The following is a 27500-nucleotide window of genomic DNA, read 5'->3' on the forward strand; positions in this document are numbered from 1 at the left end:
AGGTAGGCGACTTGATCTTCCATCAGCGTTTTTAGTGGAGATATGATAACAAACTTACTGCTTCCACGTGTTCTTTCGAAGACTTGATCGGCTACGATTGGAGCAGCATAAAAGATAAGTGACTTTCCATATCCTGTAGCAAGGCTTGCATATACGTTTTTTCCTCCCAGAAGTTCTTTCAAACATTCTTCTAGCTCTGGATAGAGTCAACGAATATTGAAAGTCTCGCAAATACGGACGACAGCTCGTTGGAAATTCACGCTCGATGACACACTGGACGCCATTTTGAAAATGAAATCAAAGGACACTGCCAATTTGGTCAGTGGAAAGGAACAAAGTTAATTTATGCAAAATTATTCCGGAACACGATTAGTGTTGGCATTACACAGACGTCTCTCTCCCCGATTTTTTTCCAGGGGAAAAGGCGGATGTACACAGGCAAAGTACATCAACTGAAAACTCGGGCCACAGACAGAACAGTATGTATGCACAGATAGCAGAGAAGTAAAATATATTGTAAATTCAACGGCAATCATGATGCCAGAGCGTTGAGTTTTGGTCAGCATTTTTCTGCATCTGCGTGACATTTCATTTCACAAGTCATTTTAAATTTACTTCAGTTTAACTTTTTGTTAATTCTACACTTGTTTTCTTTTTACCGGTCATGTGAATTAACAAATTACTCAAAAAATAACGAAAATATAGCCTGTCCCAGGTTCCCAGATAGTCGGGAAAACGAAAACAGCCGCGTGAAAAAAGCGAGTGGGGGCTTGGGTCCCCCACTCATTTTTCGCACGCATTTTTTTCTCTTTCCCTACTAAATAATGCTGTGTGCTCTGATTAGTGCAATAACATGCTCGCAAATTCACTCATAGCAATCACTTTATTAAAACTTCAAGATGACTAATCACTCTTTTGGGTACATAAAATAAGTTACACGTTTAATTCCTTCAAGGTCAAATAAATAATACACGCTTTCCAAAAAGATATTGTTTAAAATAAAATTGATGTAAACTTTGCAAGTTTATCGAGAATCACTTTTGTTCAAACAGCGGAAGCATCAGGATACTGTTGATGTTCCGTCAGTCAGTCAATCATATGCAGTGAACTAAAGATACAAACCACGGTCAAGAGGTGTTACAGGGAACCTGCACTTCACCGAAAAAATAACTTTAAATCACAGGAAACAACCGTTACAGCCAAGTCAGTCTAAAGCATTTTCAAAGAAAGTGTTTGTAAATAAGTTTTAGAATTGCCTATTTTTGTTTTCAAATTTCGCGGGCGCCGCCATCTTGAATAATTGTGACGTGTTACGGTTGCTCTATTGTTACTAGACAAAAGGTCTTTGTGTCAGAACAATAAGGCAACCGAAACACATCACAAGTATTCAAGATGGCTGCGTCCGCGAAATTTGAAAGTGAAAATAAGCGATTTTAAAATTCAGTTTTCTTGATATGAACACTGTTTTACAAACAAATTTGGAACAAATTTGTTTGTAAACGTAATTTCCTTGGGTTTAAACTTATTTTTTAGTAAGAATGGAGGTTCCCTTTCAACAGGGCCGGAAAGCGCGATTTTGTCTAAAACGTTTTGAACCCCGGCCCTAAGCGGTGGCAATCACACACCATGCTGAGCGAAAATCAAATACAACATCTTCTTTGGATCTATAGCAAGAATGGGTTTAAAATCGATATCTATTTCAATCAAAAAGCTAAAATCAGCGGAGTAAAATATAAGATATGGTGATTACAACGTAATACTTTTCAAAAGAAAATGATCAATTCACAAACGTTGGAGAACGATTTTGCAAAGCTAACTTACGACAGTCAGTGGAAACAATGTATGACAATAAATTTCACTTTTCTGTAGCTCCAAACAAGAAGGTTCAAATGGATAAAACGCTAATTTAGAGGAAAACCTAAGAATAAAAGTATGTAGTTCATGTGGTTGACTTTCTAGTTTTGCGTAATGGGCTAACTCCGGGGGTACTGCGGCGAGCCAACGAAGATGAAATCGGAGTTGTTCGGCGAGATGGAGAGATTCCGGCATAGGCTGGCGTGCTTGTCGTTATCTTGTCGGTCGGGAATTTGACTGGAGGTGAGGCAGATTTGGTTCGGCGCATGGGCGAAGTTGAGTAGCTTGCATCTACAGAGTCTTCAAGTTTCTGAGATTCGCGTTCTAGCACCGATGGTTCGTATACAGTGTCACGTGCTACGGTGTGAAGTGAGTCCTCCAGTTTGCATCGAAGATCCCGTATTTCATCTGATTTCTGTGCAGTCCGCGTGATGTAAGATTGTTTCTTTTGAATCTCTTTGGAAAGCTGGTCTTTCAAGGTAGCCACCTATACAAAAAAAAAAACCAGAGAATTGTATTAAAATACTTGCAAAGCGGAGAAAAGTTACAGGTGGCAAAATTAGGTTTCGGTATGGGTATAAATGGCAAGCCTGTTCAATCGAGCCTATTCACTTGTTGGCGACGGTTAACCGATTTGATGGCTATCTGATATTTTTTTCGTTAATGATCAACCGTGATGCAAACAATGTCCTCAATATGAGCGGTAACCTTAATCACGTTTATAATCACTAAGAGTTGACGTGATACGATCTTGAATACTGTTAACTTCTTATTCAACGTTAGCAGTCGTTGATCATACTCTTACGTCCCTTTCTCCAGCAGTATTTACAATACAATGCAATACAATACAATTCACCACTTGTACAAATCCCATAATACACCTCTTTTACCCCCCGCCCCCAAATCTGCATAGGCATTGTTTTCGACTTCTCTTGGGACATTTTCATGTCCCAGGAGAAATTGCAAACAATGGTTATGCAAAAGTTCTGGGGGGGGGAGGGGGCAGGGGGGAATTAACATAGGTGTATTATGGGACTGTGCAAGTAGTGAATACATACTTAATTGACCACTCCCCAGAAGGGCTTTTCAGGGCCAATGAAACAAACTCAAGACAGAACAGAATTCCAACCGGCCGGAGGAGCTGAGAAGTTGCACCCCGGATCCCCAGATATCAAAGCAAGCGCCCTAACAACTGGCCCGCACTGCCTTTACAGCAAGTAACGTCGTTTTGCACTTCAATTGAAAACAAACAAACAAACAAGCCGAAACATACTATGTCGAAAGATGAAAGTCATTAGATGCATGCCAAATTTGATATGTCTATACATATGCTATCTATTTCCAACAATAAAAGGAATGTTAGGGTAAATCAAGCTGTTTATCCTTACTTGAAAAGCATAGTTTAGCGGACACTTTGTAAAATTGATTGTCTGTACTAAAAATGATTTTTATAAACGTGATATTGCATTTGGGTAGAAAAGCAAGGAGAGATTTCGTGACGCGTGCATCTAATTGTACTTGCTTTCCTGGACAAAGAGCGAGTCGTACTGCAGAATACGGCTCCCTAAACGGCTCCAAATTATGGCGCCCGTAAGAGATTTGACCAAAAGCAGATAGTAACCTGTTCCTCGAGACCCTTGACTCGCTGCTTGTGGGCTCGTTCTCTGGCCACCTGTGTCTTCTCGAGTTGGCTTTGCGACTGCTTTGATCTCTCAATTTCCAGTTCTACCTCTTGGCGATGTCGGCTTGTCAGTTCCACCAGCCTAAAAGTCAAAACAATATATAAATCCCAATGCATCATGGTGTAGTGGTCAGCACTTCGGACACCCGACCCCAGGGTCGTTGCATGGAGGCCTATCTCAAGAAACGTTCCTCCACACACACACACACACATACGCGCCCCTGGCTACTTGTGGGCCATATGTTTCCCAACCCCCCTTGTGGGGACTACGTCTTCTTTTGCAGTCATCCAAACAATATTTGCTACGATTGTTGCTTAATGTCTCATCTCTTCATACATCTCTTCAAATGTTGTAAAACCTTTAATTTTTTTGTGAGGACTTAGTTGTGAGGACGTAACAAAATGTTTAATGCTTGTGAGGACATCTGGTAATACCCTAGTTGTGGGAACAGGCCAATACACAGATGTTGTGGGGTCTTCGCTGTTTGCGGGGACATCTGCCAAGACCCTACTTATGGGAACAGGCCAATACACAGCTTTTGCAGGGAATTCACTATTTGCGGGGACATCTGCCAATACCTGATTTATGGAAAGACGCCAATACAAACATTTTCAAACAGATTTGATATACGACGATGTTCTCGTGGTTGCAATATGTTGGCTAAGCAATATGTTGCAATATGTTGGCTAAGCCTTTAGGTTAACGATAAAATGATATACCGTAAAATTCCGAAAATAAGCCCCGGGGCTTATATTTTTCAAAGGCCTTTTTCGAGGGGCTTATCTACGGAGGGAAACTTGCGTTTCCGAATCGACTGGGCTAGCCTTATAGTTGGAAGTGAATTTACTGTTTTTGCTTTGTTTTACTTTGTATTTGAGGGCAATTTTCCAAGTACAAGCTCCCCGGGGTCTTATATTTGGAGGGGCGATTTCACGGAGGATTTTTTGCGTTACCGCTTTGGGAGGCTTATATTTGGAGGAGCGTATTTTCGGAATTTTACGGTATATGAATTGGATCATTTATGAACTGCGGATATGAAATCAAGTGAAGCTATGATATTCGCATTTGTGAACGCAATTTTTGCAATTGCGTAGAGAAGCCTGAAAAATTCAGGACTTCAACGGGGTTTGAACCCGTGACCTCGTGATACCGGTGCGACGCTCTAACCAACTGAGCTATATGGAATCAAGTGAAACTATGATCTTCGCAGTTGCGAACGCAATTTTTGCAATTTTTGCAACCACGGTATCGCGAAGTCACGGGTTCAAATCCAGTTGAAGTCCTGAATTTTTCAGTCTTCTCTACGCAATTGCAAAAATTGCGTTCACAACTGCGAAATTCATAGCTTCGCCTGCCTTTTTTATTGACCAGCCCCTGAAAAAAAGAAGAAAATGGCATTAAAACCATTGTTGCCACTGCCCTGCACTGTTGCACTTACGGACACGCCTGAAGAAGGAAACAAAAATAGGAAAAAGAGACAATTTAATAACCAGGCAATTTTTTTTTGTTGCATTCATTTTGTAGGTCATACAGTTGCTGAAGGCAAGCAAGACTCAAACAATTTCTGACTAGGATTTCAAGCTACAGCTACAGTTATAACATTTTTTTCCGTTTACAAGGCTCAGTGTAGTCATGCAGGAACAATGTTCCCCACAATTCAAGTCTCTAGTAGTGAGTTTGCGGTTTTCTTCATGGCTCGGACCAGGATGATCTTCTCATGAATTCGTTCTCGTGGTCACGTAAACTCATAGTGAGCAAACGCACCCGAACAAAAATAATTACGTTTTGCTAGAAAACACCTTTGCCGGACAACTGTAAAATCTAAACATTTGGAGAAGATAAGCGACTATAGAAGAATGATTACGAAATGCACAACACTTTTTCTATGCCAAGAACAGTGAAACCACCATTTTTTTCTATTGCTTGTTTTTATTGTCATTTCCAAATTTAACATGTGCTTAAAATCAAAAGTACCTCCACACAAGACAGCATTTTTGCAGTAAAAACAAGTTTTAACACTAAGATCCTACAAATATATCTTTAAGCAAATTCTCCCTCCTTAGAAATAGACTTCCGTAGCTCCCAGTACGGACATTAACAAGCAATGTTTAGTCCATCACTAATATATTTCAAATTAAATTTTCACCTTCTTTTCTTTTGGAGGGGAGGGGGTTGTTATTTTTGTTTTCAGGGTTGTTTCATTTGTTTGTTTTTGTTTTGTGTTTGTTGGAGCTTCGCTGTAATCTTAATGTACTGCACAAAATTTACTCTAACCAGGCGACACACATAACATGAAACAAAACGTCGGTATTGGATCCTGCAAGACCGTGTGGGCACAAGTCACAAACTGGACAAGCTGTGGACAGGGGAGGTTGAACAAAGAAAAACAATTTGCGATTAAATGTGTCAAAACCATTTATTGCGCTAAGCAGAACTAGCATGTCTTCCTAATTGCGAGCAGTAATTCACCGCATCATAGCCTTAGGACAAACTAATTAAGCCATGAGCAGTGCATTTCACCGCTCGAATGGTTGCCTAGCAGCTTCTTTGAACCTGTAAATTCTCGTCTGAGAGAACCATAATTAAATCCTTAGAGTCCGTCAGTGAAATCGCTGGCGAAAAAACAAACAAACAAACAAACAAAAATGCGTGTTCTAATTACCATAGGAAAGGCAAAGACACTCACAATAAATACATTTACAAGATCCAGCTCAAAAATTTTCCGTTCCTGAGAAAGTCTCTCCCCCTTCCACAGTTTGTCACACACGTACTGCAATGTCAGCAAAATTAGCCGTCACTTTGACCCACAGCCACTATGAAAGATACATGGTTCCATTCCTGAATTTACATCAAAGCAAGAAGTATATGTTAACGGAATTGACCCATGACTTAATAAGACTGTCCAGGAGCCCATTACATGGGCTCCTAGCTGGTCGTGCGTCAACTTTGGTTAACTTTTTAAAGTGCTACTACGACCAAAAAAACAATTCTTCTTGGATTTGAAAACTATGTTAACTAAACACAAAGTGATTCAAGTATACTATGAATAAGTAATCACATGATTTTTCTTCTGCAATTTGGAATAAATAGCACTAAGACTACAAATTGCACTCGCCCTACGGGCTCATGCAATAGGTCTTTTGCAACAAACGATTACATGGTACAAAATCCGCCATGCTGGAGGGAAAGCTCATTATTATCCCCCCACTGGGACATTAAAGGTTAACAAAGGCAAGTCAAGCTTGACTGGTTCAGGTCTCTTTATTTTAATGTCCCAGTGGGGGAATAATAATGAGCCTCCCCTCCAGCATGGCGGATTTTGTACCATGAGATCGTTTGCTGCAAAAGACCTATTTTGGTCGTCTTTGACTACAAATTGCACTCGCCCTACGGGCTCATTCAATTTTGGTCGTCTTTGAAAAAATTTACTCGTGCTTGTTTATTCCAAACGGCACTAGAAATCATGTGATTACCTATACAAAAATTGAAGCTAAATTATCTCTAAACAATGCATGGTTACCCCCAATTTTCTTTTTGGATACCAAGATAATATTTTAAGATCAACTTTCTCTGCATAATTTTAAACCGCGCAAAAATATTCCTGTATTAGTAAGCATCACCGATAGGAAACCCGAGTATCTCGATATGTGCAGAACGTATGCGCAATAACAATAGTAGACACCGTCCTTAATTCAGCCGCGTACATACGTATTGTGTTCTTAAACCAGTGAGTCTGAAGAAAAAAAAGACAACGATTTTTTGATCATAGTAGCACTTTATAGTCACGTAAAAACGAAATTTCGAAAACGAGTAACAAGGGGCCAACTATCCCTTTCCTTTAATCAATCTGAGGCCTCTTTCTCCAAGGCCCGTCAGTTACAGATCCCGAAAAGCCGTGTTTTCTTTCTCAAATTTACACTGAAGATAAAAGTACTTAACAATTTAAAATTCAGACAATTTAAATGACAACAAACCAAAGAGAGCAAGCTGGTTTTTTTTTTTTTAAGAGCCGTTCTACTTTCCTTGTAGTTCCACAAAGTTAGAGTAGCTTGGTGTAGCTAATTTCTCCGAGCATTTACCCTCCCAACCATGATACACCACAGAAGACAGACCACAACACCGGGAACTCTTTGCGACAAGTGTGCGGGTTCTTTTACGTCTCACAGGATTATGAACATTGAAGGGTTGTGAGACGGGACCTCTGGCTTATCGTCCTTATCTGAGAAGACTAGAGAGTCTAACCATTTGCAGATGTAATTACAAAGGCAGCACTTTCTCCTCAGTTATTTTGGTCCTCTGTTGGTCCGGCCGGAGTTGAACTCACGACCTCCCGCGTGACAGCCCGGTGCTCAACCAACTGAGCCACTGGTGCGCGGTTCTTATCCGAAAAAATAATTATGGGTAACCACGCATTTTTCAGAGATAATTAAGATTCGATTTGGAAAAGAACGCGATACATTACTTTGTATATTAAACCTTTTTACATATATTGTTGATTTTTTATTTTCAAAAAAGGCGAGGCTGCCTCTAATTTTCTTTTTGGATTTCAATAACATTTGTTAAGATCTGCTTTTCCCGCATATTCATAAATCGCGAAAAAGAACCTTTATAGTTAGAACGCACCGTCCTTAACGCGTCCCCATTATTTATATTTTTCTCTCCTCAGACCTTACCCCCTATACATGTAACACAGAGTACTTAAAGAAGAAAGTTAATGCAAGCAACGTTACTTTGCAATTGGCTCTATAGAGAAGCCCAGATTTTTTTTACTTCAGTCAGTTGCAAGATTTTCTAGTTTTCAAAGGGCCATCCCCAGAAAAAACCTAACCTAGCCCTTTGCAAAACATAAACGGATCACTTACTTTTTTACTTTGGCTTTCTCTTGCTCCTGTTTTCTTTGGCTGAGTCATGGCATGTTCGTGTTTCCTTAGTGGCAGATGCCCTATGTCCTAGCACACAAGACATGTCGGAATTGACAAAATCGTGCACCGCTGGCTCAGTATCCTGCGTAGCAAGCGTCTCCAGCGGGCGAGAAACGAATTCATTTTCCTGGCCGCGCGAAAATAGGGCTAGCGCAAAAAAAAATTGTGGGGGGGGGGGGGGTGGGGGAGGAGGAGAGGAGAAGGAAACGCTTGCGGACAAACCCCTTAATTATGAAAACTCCCGTTAGCTCACGAACGGGATCTCTGATTGCACAACTCGGAATTTTTAATTGACACCTCAGTCCCTCATGTTAAAATAATGTATCCCCCGCAGCAAGAGAATAAATCAGAGAAAGTTATTCACTTTTGCTGGACTCGTTTTTCGCTCGCTGAAATCACTGACTACGCAGGCTAAATGGCGAAGAGACCTTCTTTTAAAGAAGTGTTGCAACGAGCAGTTAGCTCCGTTGTCGATAAAGGATTTAGCGATGGCTTAAAAGAAGAAGAACAAATTTCGATTTGTTAAACAGCTCACCCAAGGGGGAAATTTGCTTGTCCCACTGGTTTCAGGAAAAGCCTCATTTTCTACGAAAGCAATGCCTGCGTATTAAGGATGGCCGCCTACTATTATTATTGCGCATACGTTCTGCGCATCTCGAGATACTTGGATTTCCTATGGGTGGTGCTTATTAATACAAGGATATTTTTGCACGGTTTAAAACTATACAGAAATAGTAGATCTTAGTAAGTACTCTTGGTATCCAAAGAGAAATCTGGGGGTAACAATGCATTTTTGAGAGATAATTAAGCTTCAACTTGAGACAGAACGCCATACATTGCTTTGTATTTTAAAGCTCTTTACTAATATTATTTATTATCTTTCAAAAATGCGTGGTTACTCCCAATTTTCTGTTTGGATTTCAATAACACTCGTTAAGATCTACATTTTCTCCATAATCATAAACCGGGGCAAAAATACCTTTAAATTAGTAGGTACTGTCCTTAATTAATAGACCATTTTCGAATTCTCACGGCTGGATTGAATCTAGCATGGAATGGAGGCTAATGAAGGCAGATCTTTTCAAATGGAAATTAATTTACCCGCATTAGCTTCCACTTCATGCTAGATCCAGTCCAACCGTTAGAATACGAAACTGGCCTATTAAGACTTAATTAGTCCTCTCAAAAGTATTGCGAACGATCAAATCAAGAAGGCCTTCAATGAGGATTTCGGCTCATCGGCTGGCTAGTAAACAGACTCCTAAATGATTAAATCTTACGAGATCCTTGTGTTTTGCACGGCTGTGGAGCTCCTGTAGTGTATTTTCAATGCCAACGCTTTGGGATTTCGAAGCCTTGAAATTATTGCAGAAGCAAGTGCAATTGACTATTTGTAGCTGTTCCTTTAATTTTAACATCACTTTCTGGAAAAAGTTATACACAAGCACCAACAACAAGGTGTTATTACCACCGGACAGAAAATTGTGTTGGAAAACCTAGTAATTTCGGCGGGCTTGTTAGACAACAACATTCGTTCGGATTTCAGGTACTCTGAAATTTATTAGAAGCACTTTTGTTCACAGCATTTGAAGTACTTGCCTTACCAAATTTGAACATTAAAATCTTATCGTCGCGGGAAATTTTTACGAGAACATTTCCATAGTTGGGCTTGGAAGCCGCCTTCAGGAAGAGTATCTATTTACTAATATTGGCCAACATTATCGTTATTTACCTTGTCAAATTGCTTTAGATTCTCTTGCCCAAAGTTCAGTTTCGCTATGAAAGACCAAACATTTTCTTGGTCAATTTATGACATGCGGTTTTCAAAATGCAGGGGTTTGTCTGCAGTCAACACTCATGGCCATCCCTCAAACTGACATTTCCCTTTTATTCAATTTACACGACGTACAATCTACTTTAGACCTCAAATCTACTTCAACGAAACAAACATTTTAAACAAGCAGAGAAGATTCACAATAGGCGAGGCAAAGAGTTGCACCCGGATCGATGGCTTGCTTCTCCTTGCAGTTTCCGATATCCACTGGAGTAACAAGACAAGCTCCCGGAAAGTCGAATTTTTTAGAGTATTGACATAGTGGTACCCAGCAAAACAATTGAACGCTAACCGTCTTCAAAGGGGTTTTTAGACCTAAATACCGTAGATCAGCGCGGCTTAGCTTAGAAACGCTATTTCTTGTTGAACTAAAGCTCCAATTCTGCATGTTTTCATTCTTTTTACAGAGGTAACCTTGTCGTAATAAGATGGGATACTAGGTGGTGTAATTGGTACGAAATGTCCAATGTCATTTTGATGGATGACCATGAGTGTTGACTGTCTGCAAGCCTTTCCTTCTTGTCTCGCCCCATTTTTCCCGCGGCCAGAACATTAAAAATCTTCCATGTTCCCCCACGGAAACGCTTGCTACGCAGGCTAGTGGCTCAGTTGCAAGGAAGTGAACAATTCCCACCCTGGCCAGAGTTTTTCTCTGTCCTTATGTGGGCCCATTTCCATCAGTAGGGCTAACGCTCACATTACACTCTAATAGTTAACTCTAATGGCTCAGTTGGTTGAGTATCGGACTTTCATCCGTGAAGGCTCGAACCACCGCCAGACCAACATTCGGTTATTAGAATAACTGAGAAGCAACCGCTACCGTCGTAATGACAACTGCAAATCGTTATACTTTCTAGGACGACCAACCGTAGGCCCTGTCTCAGACCTCTTCTTACCAACCCTCTGGGACAAAAAAGAATCCACACACTATTCGCAAAGAGTAGGGCATGGAGTTACCGGCGTTGTGGTCTGTCCTTTGAAGAATATCATGGCTGGTAGAGTAAATTTTCGGAAATATGACATGTAGCTACTCTAAACTCCGACCGTAAAGAAAGAGATGATGATGATGAAACCATCACAACAGCAACATGAAAAGAAAGACTGAAAGACAATAACGTGCCCACATTCTGAAAGATTTTGCATCATGGTTGAGATCATCTATGTGAAAGAAACATTCCGGCTCTGGTGAGCTCAAAAAAAAAAAAAGATAATCTGGTACTTGTCATTGTCTTGACAGATGGTTTAGTAAGCAGAATGAAAATCAGGAACCATCACACCAAAAATGTGAATTATCCACACCTGACAAGGTGTCTTTAACCGCTCTGTTAACGCTGTTGTCAACGTCATTACCTTCCAAATTAACTGTTGGAAGATAACGTGAAGTGCTACTTTCTACCCATGCAAACCATGTGAGCGTTAGCCCTACTAATGGAATTGAGCCCACACAAGGACAGAGAAGAAGTCTGACCAGGGTGGGAATTGAACCCACCACCTTCGGGTTAGATCACCGCTGCTCTACCGACTGAGCTACAAGGTCAGACAGGACCTGATGAGTACGGGCTATTGACCCATGGCCCTTGTGGGCGACGGGTCCAATAGTTAGTTCTGTTGAAATATAAGTGCCACACGGCCAACGTTTGCAAAAACGTGTACCTTACCTCAGTGTGATACTTGCAATTGCCCTTCATCCTGCAAAGACAGCAAAAATAGCTTCATAACAGCCAGAGGTTACATGTATGTTTTATGCAGATTTTGTGTATAAAAATCAGTGGATTGGGATTGCAATCAAAGTGTCAAAATCACAGTGTCTTAAAAATTTCACTGAAGGATAAACCCTTGCCAAAGGCAACATAGTCCACAAACTATGAGCAAAAGCAAAATCATGCAAGGTTCAGTTGTTCCGTGCTAGCAGATGCCTCTTTTCCTTTGCATTCACTGGGCTGACGAGTATGGGAAAGAGACCTCTGCATGCCATGGGTCGAAACTCACTTTCATCCAACCGTCGTCCACGACCTTAGATGGCATTGTTCAAAATGCATGCCCCATGATATGTTTGCTGACTGTGACTTGAGCCCACTGTGACCCACGCATTCCTTCAGTAATTCCGCTGTTGTTAAGTGAGCCCACACAACACAATGAAAGTTTAACGTGAGGATAACCGCGGCGCAACACAGTGAGTTTCAACCTGCGGCAGAGGTCTCTTTTCCCGTACTCATCAGCGCAGTGAACAAAACAAGAAGACACCTCTGCTGGCAGGGAAGTTCAAGTTCTACAATCATTTGTGAAAGTTTCAAGTAAGTAGTAACTCTCATGCTGCATATGTCAATAAAAATAACGCCTGAATCCCTTATACATGTATTTGAACCATTCATGTGCAAATTTTGATAAATTTTGTGAAACTGTGTTTCATAATGTTGACTGATTTAAGGTCAACAGGGTCTGGAAGGGAATTCGCGTGATCCGTGAGTTGATGCCAAAAAAAAAACCTTGAATCGGGAAAACTGAAGAAATTCATCTGTGATTCGTGAATAATATATTAACCGTGACGCGTGATCCTTCAAAGTTGTAGTGTGTGAATCGAGATTTCTGCCTTTATTATGTCGTGAACATCAGTCAACCCTACATGAATACATGTAATTTGTCTGTCAAGGTGGTTCGAAACAGGTCTTCTGTCATTGTCACGTACTAACATAATCTACCATTGCAATGTTTCGTACTTGACCTCCTTTGACTCATTTGTAGTTCACATGAACTGAGATGAGAGACGCGTTGAAAGACGACATGTTGTAATCATCTGTTCAGGTCACTGCCAATCAGAGGTTGCTTCGTTGGAAAATGAAAAGCTGCCTGTCAAATTTGTAACACGTGTTCACGTCCGGGTCGCCTGGAAGTTTTCACATGCGAATTGTTGCAATGGCGAGCGCCAGAGTAATCCTACCGTCTCAACTACTCGAAGTTTATGACAGGTTTTTAACATCATAGAAAAATCAATGAGCACGGAAGTTTTGAAGCTACAAAACAAGATGTGAAAGAGAAGAACTGTAGAGCTAGGATATAACAACAATGAACTTCATTTATACTTTATCAAAGTCAAACAAAGAGCGAAGAATCGTCGGGTTATGGATTCCTGGAATCGTTGATTTCATCACCAACTTTTTGTTGCCTTCCCATCTCAGGGTCAACCGATACGACCCAGGGGCGGATCCAGAAATTCCTGAAAGAGGAAATTGCGGCGAGAGCACTAAAGGAATTCAGAATGTCGAAAGCAAACTTCAAAACTGGCACGCAGATTTGAATACTCTGTTCAAATTTCAAAACAACTGGTCGCGCATGACATACATGTCATGATGTGGCCTGACTGTATTCATTCGATTGTTCGTTGGAGTGTGTGATGAGTAGATAACTAGCCCTCAATTTTTCTTACATTATACATTGGTTTAGACCCCACCTTCAGGATAAAAATCCCACAATCAAATTCCATTGTATTGCTTTAAGGGTCCCCTCTGCAATGTTCTGCTTCCATTCTTGGGTGTCCCATTCCCTTCCAATGAATATATGACCTTTCTTTATGAAACCCCTGCAAAATGTGCCGAAAAAGTTGATAAAAAATGATGCTTGGTAAGTGATTGACACATTAACTCACCAAAACTAGCCGCATATGGGAAAAAGGTCAAATGCTATGGCATAGTTAACCTATTGACCCGTGGGAGTGAGACTTAATGCCAGACGATTTTACTCGTCAATTTCAGACTGGTGGTTCAGGAGTCAGTGGGTTCACAAAATCAGTCAGAAAAAATTGCTTGCAGAAAAATTCTCTATGAACAAACCCAGAGAGACTACTTAACACCAGGAGCCCCAAGTAGGAGTCTCCATGCCCTTTATTTTCTTGAGTCCCTTCCCGGAGAAGATTTATTTTTAGAATACTTCCCAGGGGAGATACCACATTCCCACAGCTGAAGGAGCCAATCAAAACAGATCATATCTCAACTAGGAAGTTTTTGAAAAATAGAATAAAAGGTTGACTTCAGTGCCTTCACTATAGTGTGGAGGATGGACGCTCCAGCCAATTTCAGTTTTGACTATAGGAATACAACCTCGCCAAGTAAACAACATTTCTCTGTTCCACCTATCACAATGTTTTACATGTATATGACCTTCTGTTGGTCATGAAATACTAATCTTTCTTCCAAGCATTCCTTCATCCCCTACAGCTGTCTGTAACAAATATTATGACATGAGAGGGCAATGTACAAGTAGGAGACGAAGTGCAAAATAAGATAATCATTTATTTATTCTTTATTTTTTTTTTCGAAAAATTACGGATTGAAATACACAATTAATTTTATTAATAATTCAACCTTTTGGATAAACTTACCAATAACACTTTGCACCATCCCTAAAGTAATAAAGGTTTTGTTCCTTTCCAGTTATGCGCCGATCAACTGGAAACTTCAACATCCCCTCCCCCCTTTTTTCCGGGCAAACCACGGGCATTTAAACTTTTGATGTCTGGATAGTTCAAATTCCCGCCCCCTTGGACCAAGGGGCAATTTGCCGTGGCAATTTTTGCTACAGTGCCAAAATGGCGTCCAGGTTTGAAAAAAACCCGCGTCTTACGAACGTAATTTGTAACCCATTATGTTAATAGTTAATCAAATGGTGTACTCGTGAAATTTGGGAATAATTTCACTTGCGTTTTCTCCAAAGTCAAATTATTTCCCTCGCCTGAAGGCTCTGGAAATTCATTATTTGATTTTGGACAAAACGCGCGAGAAGTTATTTCCTAATTTCACTCTTTATTACACCCATTTAGAAATCACTGGTGCACCTTGCAATGTGATTGGCTCTCAGCAGTGCGATTTATTCCCAAATCGCATTTTTTTTTTGCTCTACATCGCGCCATTTCCCCAGCCAATGAGAATGGGCCACTAAAACAAAACAACCAATCAGATTTCAAGGCTTGTTTAAGGTAACCAATCAAATTGCAGGAAAATGAAAGACAAAGAAAATCATTGTGTGGCCAATTTTGCAACTTTCGTTCCCGACTGGATCAATAAAATATTGGCACTGTCTAAAATCCTGTATTTTAGCGATTAAATAATTATTGTGTGATATCTAAATGGATGTAATAAAGTGGTAATGGAACTATGTGTCGTGCAATTTTGGTCTGAGATCATACTTGTGATTTCAAATCGAATTCGCGCTGAGCGCTCGTTTGATTTTGAAATCACACGTATGATTTCAGACCAAATTGCACTCCACTTGGTTCAATTACTGTTATTCACCAATTGATAACCCATACTAATAATACTCTATCAAGTGGAGAATAGTAAATACTATAACTTTTCAAGCTTTCAAATTTTACTCACAAATTGTAAACAACTTTTCCTTCCCGCCATCTCAGAGGTACAGTGGTTTCAGGTTACAGAGGTCTCAAAGGTTTGGCTGGCTTCACTCAGACGTTGAACTTCATCGACCGATAGATTTGTGTAAACGCAGCAGCTAAGGCAACATGACAAGGCCATGTAAGTCACGCTCCCCGTCGAGCGAGATTTCCCGCCAACACTTTGGGAAGATTGGCAAAGGAAATCTGAGCCAAGATCATCACTTTAGTTTAATTGGCTAGAGCGAGAACTTAAATTAAACTTAAATTATATTCTTGGGTTGCACGTCACGCAAGTGTAAACATAAATCGCTTACCACTTAAGAAATTTCGAGTCAAGAAATGGAAATGTTATAGAAGAGGAATAAATAAACAACGGGTCCAAGTCTCAGTGCTGTGCGATGTTCCGTACTTGAGTTATTCGGCGGAATTTATTACTCAAATTTGTAGAGTTTAGTACGGAGGCGCCATGTTAGTGTACTGCTGAAGTACACCAACACAGCGGCCGGAAACCTGTAGAAACATCTGGAGTTTGGCTGTCTTTAACACTTTCTGCACAATAATGAGCTAGAAAACATTCGTATAGACACGTCTCCTAGTATATTGGCAGTTTAGGCCACAAAAACACGAGGGAAATAGATGTCTTTATGCAACTGGCATGTTTTTCGAAAGCCTTCAACTTTGAAAAAAAATTTCCTGCAAGGGCTTGTTGGAAGAAAAAAAATGCATGCAGCACACATGAAATAGAAAAAAATTCTTGCACTGCTGCAAGTAAGAAAAAAAAAATTTGCAAAGCTACTTCATCATTCCTGGGGGGCCTTACCAAATCCCAGCAAAACTGCATCCATTCCGGATAATGTGAAAGCCAGCCAGTCACTCTGTTTAGCCTATTAAAATAACACATTGATTGGCCTAAATAACCCGCTGGTTAGCCTACAGTTAGCTTAGGTAGCTTGCAGTTTGCCCTTGTAATGGGATAAGGGATTTCTTGCTTGCTCGGTTCACGGTTAGCCTAAATTACACATTGGCCAGCCTAGTTAGCACTGCAGTTAGCCTACAGTTCCTTAGGTAGCTTGCGGTTATTGGGATCAGGGATTTCTGGCGCGCTGGCTCGCACTGTATCCAAACTCACAAGCAGTAATGGAGGTAAATTTTTCTATTTGAAGAGTTTTATTAGACAAAGAAAAATAATTTGCTCGTTTTTAATCTTTTCAACAAAAGCATTTTCATGTAATTACTTTCTATTGAAATTATTATAAGGTTTTTGCAATACTAGAGCTATTTTTCAAATTAGACCATGATCAACTAACTTGATTCTGCTTTCACATTTGTTTTGGAGATTTCAGTCCACTTTTAAATTGTAACTAATGATTCTAGTAGTAATTACCATGCTATGATCATTTCTGAACTTCTTTTTGCTATTTTTACCTTTTTTTTAAATTAAGAAGCTAAACATTTTCAAATCTACCTGTGGAGCATCACTTTACAACATGAGAATATTGTTATTAGGTTATATTAAATGATTCTAAAGAATGACATTCCGAAAACATGTCGCTATACAAGAATGATTTTGTATAGCTTTGATTTTAAGGTTTTGCAGCTCCATATATTAGAACTATTACTGCAATAACCACAATGTAAATGTAAATACACTCTGTAAATGTAAACACGACACTTTTTTGAGGAAAAAAAATCCTGCAGAGAAATGAGGAGAGAAAAATATATATCCTGCAGAGCATTTAAGAGGGAAAAAAAATATCCTGCCCCACCAGTTTGCCACTTATGTCCAGGTTTGACCCTAATTAGATGCACGCCCAATTTTGACATCCAACACAAAGTGTCCCTTTAAGTCTAAGCATTTGCTACCTATTTTCAACAATAAGGTAAGGGTAAAGGTTAGCGTTATTTTTAGCTTGGTATAAATGCAGCAGTTAATCTTCACTTAAAGAGCAGCCTTTGGGGGACACTTTGTGACATAAATTGTCTGTATTCTGAGACACAAGTGATGTTGAAGTTGGCTAGAAGAGCAAGGGGACACTTCGCGACGCTTATTGAAATCTGCGTGCGTCTAATTAGGACGCACCTGGACATATCTCAGTTTGCTAGAAAAAAAAATTGCTGACCAGAAATCACCCACCCACCCTCCCCTCACAAGAGTTAAATGGTCGGCCCCTAAACCAGAGTGGCACGATTCATACAACCAAGAAAATGGCGCCTGGATATCTTATTGTGTTTAACTGACACACGTTTTGACCCGTAAAAGCCATATAGGTTCACCTATGCACAGCCTTGGGGAACTGTGGGGTCTGTTCAGAATCTGGGGAAGTTTTTGAGTCCCTCGTAAAATGTCCTCGCAATTGAGTGATTTTTACTATTGGGGAAACGTGTTATTCGTGATTTCCTTTTACTTAGGTTTGGAAAGTCTTGGAATTTTCTTTATAGTTATGTCGTGAAGATCGTAAATTGACTTGTTGTAGTTAAAATTAGCATGCGAAGATACAATAAGATATCCTGGGACAACATGACAATAGATTTTACGAGAATTGACATTTTCAATGTCTACGGATCGGTCAAATCGCAGCTCTAACAAGGTTGCAGCTGATTGGTTAGCGCCTTGAATTGCGTTAATTAGAAATTTGTCTGATTAAGTTCAATTGAAATGGTCATCGTGCCAGTGTCCTGGTGCCATAAATGTAACAACTGAGTGAACAATGTGAAGTTTTTTAAAGGGACCATGTATTTCGAGAGGGATCACTATATGAGCTCTACAAGAACATCTGAAGACCACCATTACTGCCCTTTTTACGTTGCATGGTACCGACTACACCTTGAAGCATTAGCTATAGCTGCAATGGTACGCTTATTATGCTCCCTTAACGTTCAAGAAGTCTCAGGCGTTTTACTAGTACATGTGTATGGGGAAGTAGGCCATAAGGGAGGTACAAATGGCCAACACTTCTAAGGCAAGAGAGGTGACGGTGGCTAAGGCTATACATGTGGTGGAGCGTGGTCAAGTCAACTCAGGGAGGGCTGTTACGGTAGCAAGGGTAACCAGCCATGTGGCCATTTTGATGAGGTGCCATGGCAGTTTATATTGGTAAAGAGGGCCAGAGTGCCAAGAGTGGCCAAGCTTGCCAGGGTGGCAAGGTTGGTTAAGGTGGACAGGGTTGCTAAGGTGGACAGGGTTGCTAAGGTGGCCAAGGTGGCGAGCGTGGCAAGGGTGGCCAAGGTGGCAAGGGTGGCGAGGGTGGCCAAGGTGGCTAGGGTGGCCAAGGTGGCAAGGGTGGCCAAGGTGGCGAGGGTGGCAAGGGTGGCGAGGGTGGCGAAGGTGGCAAGGGTGGCCAAAGTGGCAGGCGAGGGTGGCCAAGGTGGCTAGGGTGGCAAGGGTGGCCAAGGTGGCATGGGTGGCCAAGGTGGCGAGGGTGGCAAGGGTGGCGAGGGTGGCCAAGGTGGCGAGGGTGGCCAAGGTGGCGAGGGTGGCCAAGGTGGCGAGGGTGGCCAAGGTTGGCCAAGATTGGCCAAGGTGGCGAGGGTGGCCAAAGTGCCTAAGGTGGTGAGGGTGGCCAGGTTGCCAATTTCATACCAATCGTATGCATCCTTTCCTACAACCTTTTCTATGCGCTAATTTTGATCAGAAAGATTTAACATTTTTTAAATTATATTTTGTCATTTGTCGTCACTGTCTCTCAATCATGCATGAGGCATTTTGAATTCTTTGTCCAAAGATTCAAAGAGAGACCTTCCTTATATTTGAGTGAATTGGTCTGGATTAAAAACCTCTCTCTACAACTGAAAAGGAAGAAAGTACTGCAAGGAAATGAGCCGTTGACAACCCTCCGTAGTTTTTAGTTACTCTACAGCATATGAAGAGTATGGCTATCGCACCTGTTTTGCGGACTCTGCGGAGTTAGATGCATTTCCAAGCAGAATCGAAACTCAGCTGCCTTGACACTGGAAAGCAGTATCACTGGAAGCGACTTGCCCAACCGTGAAAAATTAAACAAAGTAGGAAATAAATCTGTGGGGAAAAGAATAAAAAAAGAATCTCTTTTTATAGGTAAGTAGTAACGAAAGTTAAGAAATGTTTTATATCTTATGCCTACATTCCTTTTTACAACTACATAGTCATAGGACATCGTACTTGAGTTAGAGGGAGTAATGAGTGTATCATGCCAATATTGTATTTACCAAATATGAAGTGTAATTTCTGCTGTTATACATGCATGTGCTATTTATTTATGTTATTTTTCTGTCGAAATATGTATTTGGTGAAATAAAAGTACAAATTTAAGTTAAAATTATTTTACAATTTTGGAGATACAAGTGAGTATATCGTCGTTTGCATAGTGTAATGTGCATGTCTAGCACTACATGCCATAACAAACACGGACAGAGCTAACCTGTTAAAATGAACTACCATGTAGCATGAAAATGTTGCGGCTTTTAATTTCTGGGGATTTTGCGGATGAATGCTTATCCGCAAAAAGGGTTCAAAAAATATAATACAAATATAAAAAACAAAAATATGACACCCGCCAAAGAAAACGCGCCAAAAACAACTCCCTTCAGTCAAGTTAAAAACTGTGATTTTTGATAGATTTGTGCCAAGCGATGTACACTGGATCCCTTGAGATGTCGAGTGTTGACACCCAATGCAAAGCCAAGCTCAAGTAATTTCCGTCGCTATCGAGAGGGAGATTCGCGCGACGTCCTCTGGTATAAAACTTATGGCTTATACCTCCGTCCTCGGGCTTTATCTCTTACTTCGGGGTGCAGGGCTGGCGCAGTGGTGAGAGCACTCGCCTCCCACCAATGTGACCCGGGTTCGATTCCCAGAATCGGCGTCATATGTGGGTTGAGTTTGTTGGTTCTCTTCTCTGCACCGAGAGGTTTTCTCCGGGTACTCCGGTTTTCCCTCTCCTCAAAAACCAACATTTAATTTGACTTGATTTGTGTTAATTGTTAATTTCAATTTACAGTGTCCCCAATTAGTGCTTCAGCGCTAGAACGACTAGAACTTGAATAAATTTCCTTTCCTTTTTTTTAATAAAATTACAAAATGACATTTACCATATCTGCATACAGGTAATTGGAAAATTGATAGCGCTTATTACATTTGTGAATTAAGATCTATTAAGAAGCTCTTTTCTTTTTTGAAACATTAAATGGATATATTTACGACATAGGGAGCCCACACAAACAGTGTGTCTGTTTGTATGTTCGAAATATGAAATGTATGGGAAATATTGAAGAGTCCTAATATAGTAAACTTACATCAAGAAATGACTATGTTAAAGCTCAAAATAACCTCAGTTGTTGTGTAATGTCATTTCTGTGGCTGAAAATGGTGAATTTGAGGCATTTGGTGGGTTTTCCGTTGACTGTTACTACACGTCCTTAGAAGGAGACAAGGGTGGGAAGCTCATTTTCGACCGCTCCAGCGTCAAGCCGATTTTCACCCAGAAATTAGAATCGCCCGTCCTTCTAAGGACGTGTAGTAACAGTCAACGGAAAACCCACCAAATCGCTCAAATTCACCATTTTCAGCCGCAGAAATGACAATACACAACAACTGAGGTTATTTTGAGCTTTAACATAGTCATTTCTCGATGTAAGTTTACTATATTAGGACTCTTCAATATTTCCCATACATTTCATATTTCGAACATACAAACAGACACACTGTTTGTGTGGGCTCCCTATGTTTACGTAATAATTTAGATGTAACCTTGTTTTCTGCTGTAAGTAAATACTTCGTTTTCTCCTTATCACTTCAATTGGTGTAACAAGCGCCAGCGTTTGAAATATGCGAGTGCAGCTCCCTTCTTAAAGTGGTATACCCCCGACAATACATGAATGGGTGAGTGCGTGAATAATTGAATGAATGGATAACTTTATTTATGAGTCAACAAAAGGTATGCAATTGCTGCAAATTCTGTGGGGACACCTAAAACAAGTTACAATCATCAAAACTATGTACAAAATAAAAATTACAATAACAGCTATAAAACTAAAAATAAAACTAAGAATAAATGGTAATGGTAATGGTAATGAATTTATATAGCGCATTTTCTATTAACATATTCAAATGCGCTTTACAAGCAAGGGATCTATGGGTGAGATCGGACATCAGCATATATAGGCGCCGCTGGTAGCGGCTATCAGTCCATTAGGGATCTCACCCAGCACATGAATGAATGAAATGAATAAATAGTCAAGTTGGACACAGATTACATTTGCACCCTCATCAATGAAAATGATTAAACCCCTGTTTCCAATGAAATTTTTACAGTGGACGTATTTATCGTGCCGGTAAACGAAGAATCCGTTTTCAGGTTGAATCCGTTTACAAGTAAATAATGAAAAGAACACAGTCGGGTTAAACTTGTTCGTCGGTGTAGTGTAGTGGTGAAGATACAGAACTATAGATCTTGAGGGTTCGAGTTCGAGTTCTGGTAAGTGTATAGTACAGTTCTTTGTTCCCCTTTCCTGTTGTAATGTTGAGAATGAATGGAGAAGTATGAATACAAAAACCGATAAAGGGCGGATCGTGGGGGAGGAGATGAATAGGGTGGTTAGCCACCCCCTATTTTGACTCCATTTTTTTCTATTTATGTGCCCTTTATTGTATTTACATTTTTGCTGGAACCAATACTGTTTATCTGACGTTACTCTTTTGTTAATGCCAAATATAAACAAAGTCAAAATGGCCGCCTCAATTATCCGTATTTGGTCAGAGTGTATGTTGCCGGTATAATTTGTTCTCCGGTTTAATCCATTTTACTTAGATTGAATTGGTGATCCGCGTTTTACGCAATCCGATGAAGTGAACAAACTTTTTCCTTTTAACCCAACTTAGGGCCAGGTTAGGATTATTTTTGGTTCTTATACATGGTTATTAAACAAAAGTAAATTATGAAAAGAAATGTGCTGGTTAAGAATGTTCGTCGTTTCAGTGTAGTGGTGAAGACACAGAACTATATTTCTAGAGGGTCCGAGTTCCAGTACCGGTAAGTGCATAATACAGGGTCGTCACGAGGTATATATTTCCGTAACTGATCCCATACTTTGGATTCAAAATTTGGATTCCTGATCCGAAAAACGATGAAAATTTGGATCCCTGAACCTGCAAAAATTTGATCCCTGATTCCATGAAAAACACTGCTGATCCCGATAGCACGCGTTGTGATTCCAAATCCCGGGGCTGTGATCCCTGATCCCGGCCCTTTTCAGGCCTTTGATCCCTGATCCATACCTCGTTACGACCGTGATAGTAGACTTCATTCTAAAATTCTTTTCCTACTATGTTGTTATGTTGAGACTGAATGGATAACCGATAAGATGATACGAAATATTAAGAAGATGTCTTGAGATGCGTATTGGGCGTTACAATTCAAATGGAATTTGCACATTAATTGAGGTTGTGGCTACGGCGTCAAAGGGCATCCTTACTGATATCCAGCAACAGTAAGGAAGTAGAAAGGTAATAGCATTCCCTCTGTTTTTTTTATTTACTAAATTAACATTAACCTGCATTGCAGACGTAATCTAACACCGGTTAGCAACGTCTCTGAAGCAGCACCAAGATCCTTATTCTGGACTCCCAACGGACTCAACGAACAAGCGCTAGTGCATTTTTCCCTTCAACCTGATTGGCTAGTGCCAGTCTTGTCTAACAACTGTTTATCTTAACAGACCAAACATGGTGCATACTTAAATCCTGGTATGCTGCTGGGAGCCCAGTACAAGGATTTCGGTACTGGTTCGCACACGGACCAAACCAGAGGTTTGGTTTCGACCGTGGCGCAGGCTAAATTAACATGAACTTACTTGGAGACACTCAGAGAGCCATAACTTTAGGGACTGGTCAAAAAGTATAGGGGGGGGGGGGTGGGCCGGAGCAGAGAGGGGGTGGGTCATGAGGTTTTGAGCCTTGTGCAAGGGGTGGGTCGTGCAATTTTCAGCTACCCTAAGGGGGTGGGTCACCCTATTTTATAACATAGACGGGCACACATTTAAGTCTTCATACTAACGGGACAGTTGACCACACTGTCTTGATATATAAAACCCAGCCAGCTGAAATTACTGCTAAAAATACTCTCAAATCTGTTGTGTATGTTTAATATGTCAGAGAACTTCTATCTAGAGTCGGGTTATCTTAATGCCTCAACAAAGAAGCGACCTAAAGACATCGGCATCAAATATCAAAAGAGCATCCACGAGAACGAATTAATTCCAGAGGTTGAAGGACGACAGCTACTGACCATGGCCACAAACCAAAACACGCTGAAGAAGTCAGAAGAACGAGTGAAAGAATTAAAAAAAAAACAAAATGAACCTGGGCCCGGGTCAAACATTTAAGAACAGAAGATCACTCGCTTCTACCGCCGATGAATATATCGGTCGAGCCTAGAATTAAATTGGCGCAAAAGCGAGACGCCATAAGGTCACATTCACATTACTGCTGAGAAAATCAACACCAAGAAACTAAAAACATTACTTTCGAGACCAACTATTTTCTTGGAAGAAAACGTATCACACAGCAGTATAGAGATTCAAATGTAAAGCCTCATAGGGCAAAAACCATTGCTAAATGAATACTACAGGAGCCGCCTAAAAGAGGCATCCATTCAAATATGTACTCAAGAGAGCAAAATTATGACAAAGGCAACAGAAACCAGACCACGTGCAAGGGAGTCGTGTAGGCCTGTCAACTCTTTTTAACACCAATAATGCATGTTTTAATATTAGGGGGTGGGTCATGTAATTTCCAACCTTGCTTTAGGGGTGGGTCAGTCATTTTTGTGCCGAAGGGAGGGGGTGGGCCATGTGTTTTTTATCAACCACATTTCCAAATGCTCCGGCCCGCCCCGATACTTTTTGTCCAGTCCCTTAGCAAAGTAATATCGATTACCAACATCGTCATCATGAAAGTTTTGGTCACCTGCTATTTTTTTTTTTTGCATAACACTCTGCAGGCCCATCAGCACTGCTAAAAGTTCAACTGAATGATATTTGTTATGTCAGGGTAAAATTCGTGTTGTTGTGTACCAATACGAGACAACAAGTGCATGTACCATTTTTCGCCTGAAAGCTGTCTTTTGAAATTACTGAGAACATCATCCCTTTTTGTAAATAGGGTGGCTGGCAGAGTGATCCGTTTCAATTATACTTGGGATGAAGCACACTCCGACAATGAAGGGGGCAGGGAGACGCAACTACTTGATTTCATGGATAACAACAAGGTATTCAAACTATGTTAATTTTTACACTGAGTATTCTCGCACTTTACAAAAACATGCAGGCTCAAGTTCAAACGTCAATGCCGTCAATCAAATTAGCAGTCTGGGTCAAAGGCTGCATAAAAAAACCGTTTAATTCAATTTTTATCAATAGAATCTGCTCATTATTGAAAAGGTTCGTTTTTGAAAAGGTATATGACAATGCTGCAATTAGCAAAGCACCAAACATAACCTTCAAGGTTAGCTCATTGCCCCCATCAATTCAACTTTTCCACTTAGCTAGTCATCAAGAGTGCAAGTTCAAAACTTGGCTCACTTGGATGTACTTTAGTCAACACAAGATGAGGGTTATTTAAGGACGGTGCCTACTAATTTACAGGTATTTTTGCGCGGTTTACCTAATATGCGGGAAAAGCAGATCATAACAAGCGTTATTGAAATCCAAAAAGAAAATTGGGGTTAACCAAGCATTTTTCGAATATAATTAATCAACAATATCTCTGAAAAATGCGTGGTTACCCCCAATTTTCTTTTTGGACACCAAGATCAGTTGCTAAGTTCTGCTTTCTCCGCCTAGTTTTGAACCGCGCAAAAAATATCCCTGTATTAATAAGCATCAGCGGTAGGAAATCTGAGTATCTCGAGATGCACAGAACGTATGCGCAATAACAATAGTAGGCACCGTCCTTAAGGTACATGTAATCAAGCAAAGGTATATAGAAAATCTGATGCCTTTACTCCCTAATAGGTCACCCAGGGACAAGTTAAATTATCTGATACGAGCCAGAGAACTGAATATATATATACATGTATGAACATTAAGAAAACACAGTAGGAGGATCATGGGTGAAGGAGTTAAGGTGCTACTACAGCCACGGAGTTGTCTAACATTATACTAACTATACACGATATTAACTCAGTAGTTCTTGTCAACCATCCAAAACAGGGTCTGTTTGTTGCCTGGGCCATACGATACCTGCCTTTGTGGGAGGAAATTGTCCACGACCATGGAGACCAACTAAGGTCTCTTGTCAAGAAAGTTGTAACCCATCAGCAACCCAGATGGGTGAAGGGCACAATGTACTGCATCATGGTTAAAATAATGGTAAGAAATCAAAACTTTCTATTTTGCCGCCAAACAAGCTCCACATAACCATACTTATTTTGTCTGTAACCATTTCTTCTTCTTGTCATAGATTCATGCATCAGCAAACAAGGTGTTAGACATAAAGGACCTATTGTCCAAAATTGCTGCATTAAATGCCGCCAAACAGGAGAGACCTTCCTTCTTCTGGCGCATCCAGCTGGACGCCTTCGACAAATTGAATCAAGATGGGCCAGGCAAGGTACAATATGTTGTGGTTGAAAATGAAATTATTGTTTGAATAAAATAATAATTGGAGGGTGTAAACTGCAGGTTGCAAGTTAGAGCTGTAGTTCATTGTTTTACCATAGCTAAAACCCCCCCCAAAAAAATTTAAGCCTAAGGTTAATATTTTTAAAGGTTTGGGTTGTTTCAGTTATGGTAAAACAGTTACTTACAACCCAAACCTGTAACCTGCTTTTTACACCCTCCGTAAAATAAGCCCTTCAGTTTAGAATGCAACTTGGATGAAATCGTGTCAACCTCAATTTCAGTATTAAAGCACAACATATACAGGTCACATTACATAACCTCAAATTTTAAAGTTTAAAATAACTTCTCCATTTGTAAAGGCTAGATAATTCCCCACATACCATAAACAAGGCAAACAAATGGTTGGACATAAAATTATTTTCAAGTTCACCCAAATGAAAACTGTTGAATTCTTCTTCTTTCCGTGTAATTTGCACTTTTTGGTTTTTCTTTATGCCTTTTGTATGCTTTGCCAATCATGGAAGCCATCTGCCTAAATTGACTAAAATGGTTTGATGCAGCTTTCAATCTCTAAGGTGTGGCATGGTCTGTCTCAGTGCTTTGATATTTTTTTGAAGATCCTCGTGTGGCTCAATCCAGCTGTGAATGTCAAGACCTCACATGACGTGGACTTTGAACCTGCAATTGCCATCAAGTCTGAAACCTTGGGGCAATTCCACAGTGTCTTGCGTACTGCAAGTAAAACTTAATTAAGTGATCATATCTTTCAACTGTGAAATTATAATTTAATGACTGAACTTTGGTAATAACATTTCAAGGCCTGATACAGGCTTAGGTATGGGTACAGTAAGACAAGAGAGGTACAGTAAACACCTGCATATAAGAACGTAGAATGTTATGAACCTGTTACGTTGAAATTTCATAAGAATTGTGTTATCCCAAAAAAATTAAACAGGATGTTATTTTATAAAATGGCCTTGAAATTTCAGGCGACTGCAACAACAGCTCTCATTTGTCATGCATATTTTCAAAATTCTGGCCTTTATTGTTGGATAGCAAATAGGCCTTCAGGCTTTGTGGGCCTCTACGTTTTAGATCTTACAGTTTCATATCATGACTTCATGTCTACACCATACATGTAAAGAACAGAATAAGGTGTAGTTTTGCTTTGCTGCTATTAGTGAAAAAATGTAGAAATGACCCTTACAGCCACCTGCCATAGAGTA

General features: G+C 40.3%; 1 protein-coding gene and 2 long non-coding RNA genes across 3 annotated transcripts in view; 1 reads left to right on the top strand and 2 right to left on the bottom strand.

The window, feature by feature from the left end:
• LOC138051628 (tetratricopeptide repeat protein 28-like) overlaps positions 1 to 27500 on the top strand; it is a 105474-nt gene that overhangs the window by 54509 nt on the left and 23465 nt on the right. The window lies entirely within an intron of this gene.
• Positions 870 to 3556, bottom strand: LOC138051647 (uncharacterized). Its single transcript, XR_011132867.1, has 2 exons — positions 3476 to 3556; positions 870 to 2341 (listed from the first exon to the last, which is right to left on the bottom strand). It is a non-coding gene; the product is annotated as an uncharacterized lncRNA (long non-coding RNA).
• Positions 24995 to 27500, bottom strand: part of LOC138051645 (uncharacterized) — a 10350-nt gene continuing 7844 nt past the window's right edge. The window contains exon 4 of the long non-coding RNA XR_011132865.1: positions 24995 to 27006. This is a non-coding gene — a long non-coding RNA (uncharacterized lncRNA). The remainder of the gene's footprint in view (positions 27007 to 27500) is intronic.

This window comes from Montipora capricornis, chromosome 6, assembly GCF_036669925.1.
Source record: "Montipora capricornis isolate CH-2021 chromosome 6, ASM3666992v2, whole genome shotgun sequence".
Taxonomy (NCBI): Eukaryota; Metazoa; Cnidaria; class Anthozoa; order Scleractinia; family Acroporidae; genus Montipora; species Montipora capricornis.